This window comes from Dama dama, chromosome 20, assembly GCF_033118175.1.
Source record: "Dama dama isolate Ldn47 chromosome 20, ASM3311817v1, whole genome shotgun sequence".
NCBI lineage: Eukaryota > Metazoa > Chordata > Mammalia > Artiodactyla > Cervidae > Dama > Dama dama.
Genome location: NC_083700.1, coordinates 105972357 through 105975867, shown reverse-complemented (window position 1 = coordinate 105975867; position 3511 = coordinate 105972357). Strand labels below are relative to the sequence as shown.

Here is a 3511-nt window from a genome sequence, read left to right as displayed (position 1 = left end):
CCTCAGACTGGGCTCCTGAGGACAGGGCCATATCTCCCCCCTCAGACTGGGCTCCCTGAGGACAGGGTCATATCTCCCCCCTCAGCCTGGGCTCCCTGAGGACAGGGCCATATCTCCCCCCTCAGACTGGGCTCCCTGAGGACAGGCCATGTCTCCCCCCCCAGACTGGGCTCCCTGAGGACAGGCCATGTCTCCCCCCCCAGACTGGGCTCCCTGAGGACAGACCATGTCTCCCCCCTCAGACTGGGCTCCTGAGGACAGGGCCATGTCTCCCCCCTCAGACTGGGCTCCCTGAGGACAGACCATGTCTCCCCCCTCAGACTGGGCTCCCTGAGGACAGGGCCATGTCTCCCCCCTCAGACTGGGCTCCCTGAGGACAGGCCATGTCTTCCCCCCCAGACTGGGCTCCCTGAGGACAGACCATGTCTCCCCCCTCAGACTGGGCTCCCTGAGGACAGGGCCATGTCTCCCCCCTCAGACTGGGCTCCCTGAGGACAGGCCATGTCTTCCCCCCCAGACTGGGCTCCCTGAGGACAGACCATGTCTCCCCCCTCAGACTGGGCTCCCTGAGGACAGGCCATATCGCCCCCCTCAGACTGGGCTCCCTGAGGACAGGGCCATATCTCCCCCTTCAGACTGGGCTCCCTGAAGACAGACCATGTCTTCCCTCGCAGACTGGGCTCCCTGAGGAGAGACTGTGTCTCACCCCTCAGACTGGGCTGCCTGAGAATAGGCCATATCTTCCCCCACCAGACTCTGCTTCCTGAGAACAGGCCATCTCTCCTCTCTCAGGCTCTGCTCCGTGAGGATAGACCATGTCTTCTCCCTCAGACTCTGCTCCCTGAGGGCAGACCAAGTCTCTCCCCTCAGACTGGGCTCCCTGAGGACAGGCCATGTCTCCCCCTCAGAGTGGTCTTCTTGAGGTTGGCTACATCTCCCTCCTCAGGCTGAAGCTCCAGAGGACACAGTTCTTTCCCCCTTCCTTGAAGGTGGGGATATTTCCTCTTAGACTGGAAGACCCCTCAAGAGAGTGTCAATATCCCTAGGCTTGCCCCAGGCCCCCTCCAGCTCGCACACTGTGAATACACATCTGGTTGAAGGCACACCGGCGTGCATGAACCTTTGGAAGCTGAAGAGCAAAGTTTCATCTAGGCTTTCAAGACCTGGGTTCAAATCCCACATGTGGTGATTGACTAGCTATGACCTCAGCTGGGTTCCCCTTCCTCTGAATCCCTCAGGGAAGATGGAGGGAGTAACAGCTTGCACAAAGCCAGGGTGCTGCTTGAGGCCCTGGCCAATGGGCTGTAGGAGATGCCTTTTTTAAAATCACAAAGACACTTCCGCCGGCCTAGTTCTGGAGTAGGGCTCAGTGGCACGTGTGGTGTACCCTGTATGGAGTTAGTCGACAATGTAACGATCCTGGTCGACCCTGGGACAGGCCTTAGAGGGTGAGAATGTGGGTCCCAGGGGCGAGAATTCCCTCTCGGCTGACGCTTTCAGCCTTTACCCGCGCTGGGCGATTTTGCGTTCTGAATTCCGTAGCGGCGAGGTGGAAGGACGTCCCGGCAGAGAACTGTCGTGGCTTGTATGATTTCCATCCTCAGCTGGAGTCCGATGTGGGATTTGTAAAATCGTCCTCGCGCCTGTACAAGTCCCGCTCCGAGCCCAAGCGGTACGTAACCAGTCCGAGATTGGCTGAGACCATGGTGCGCATGCTGCGGGGAAAACGAAAAGCTGGCCAGCTAATCCTGGAGTGCAATCCAGGTCCTGGAGTACTGACCCGAGCATTGCTTGAAAGTGGTGCCAGAGTGGTTGCCCTTGAAAGCGACAAAAGTTTTATTCCAGAATTGAAGTCCTTAAGAGACAGTGTGAATGGAAGACTAGAAGTGATCTATTGTGACTTCTTTAAACTGGACCCTAGAAGTCATGGCACAGTGACACCGCCCGTTATGACTTCAGATATGCTCTTTCAGTATTTGGGAATGAAAGCACATCCTTGGAAAAAAGGTTTCCCTTTAAAAGTAGTTGGGATCTTACCAATTAAAACTGAGAGAAACACACTTTGGAAAATTTTACATGACCTGTATTCCTGTTCTTCTGTATATAAATATGGACGAGCAGAACTAAATTTGTTTATCTCTGAAAAGGAATGCCGGAAACTAACGGCAAATCCCCAAACTCCAGGCTTGTATCAATCATTAAGTGTGCTCGGTCAAATAGCTTGTGGGATTAAGGTCCTGTGTACGGAGCCTTCCTCATCATTTGACATGTATACCATCAAGGGACAGCTGGAAAGGCAAAGGCATAGGTTCATTGAGTCCAATTGATGCAGTGCATATATTGAAGCAAATAAAAAAACATAAAGATGTGAGAATAATAGATATGTACCCTGAAGACTTTCAGCGCCTTTTTGAAACCATAGAATGTTCGAAAGATGATACCTGTAAGTGGTTATATGATGAATTCATGGAGGATACACTCGCATAGTGAAGTGGACTGCTAAGACATTAACTGGAACTGTTTATTATTTTGAAAATTATGACACAAATGAAAAAGAACCGAGTTTGAAAAGCTCACATCCTTTCAGAAGATATCTGTTATTGTTTTGCACAACTAGGCAGATCATTTCTTCTGCCACTGATAATGGTTTATTGGATAAAACAGTGGTTGCTATTTTATTCAAATGAATGAAATGAAAATGTCTGTTAATTGTGGATTTAATCAAATTGAATTTGTTTTGTTTTAATTTCCTGTCTGTTGTAAGCATACTGGTAGTGGTAGGGTATTACTAGATGAAATTTAGTTTTAGAAATTCTTTTGGCCTTATATCGTACGCTGTATTTAAATTTTCCATTTTCGCTGTCGATTTTTATATCCTCCTGGGGGAGCAGAAGAGTGTACATAAAGTGGAAAGTAAACTGATTTAATTGGTTTGTTTTACTTTCCAGTTTATTGAATGTATTATCAAGTACTGTACAGTTATTTAAATTTTAATATGGTTTAAACTTTTTTAGAAATTAAAATATTTTAAGTAATAAAAAAAAAAACATAAAATCACAAAGAGGCCTTCTGCTCACCATACCCCATGCCCTCCTAGACAGCACCTTTTTTCTAATCCTTTAGCCTAAAGGGGGACCTTGTTAAAATTCACCCCCCAACACCAGTGGCCATGGGTATCGGGGTACGGGGAGGACCAGTGAGACAGGCGTGTGAAGCGCTTGCTCAGTGCCCGGCCCTGGGTGAGGGCCCACGGGGCAGCACCACCTCTGTTGGGTGGCCGTGAGGGTCAGGGTGTGTCTGGGTCTGAAAGCTCTGTGGGGGACACTTTGGTCCCTTCGTTTCACCTCTTTGTTTTGGGGGTGACCATTTGTCCTTAGAACCAGAGGTCATGTGTGTGTGTGTGTGTGTGTGTGTGTGTGTGTGTGTGTGTATGAGAGAGAGAGAGAAGCAGAGAGAGGAAGGAAGGAAGTGCTGGAAACAGAAGACAGGACTCAGTAGTGAGGGGACGTGA

The 3511-nt window shown here is 49.8% G+C and overlaps 1 pseudogene; it reads left to right on the top strand.

Moving 5' to 3' along the window:
- Window positions 1-1351: 1351 nt before the first annotated feature.
- On the top strand, window positions 1352-3041 carry LOC133040376 (dimethyladenosine transferase 2, mitochondrial-like; annotated as a pseudogene).
- Window positions 3042-3511: the final 470 nt, after the last annotated feature.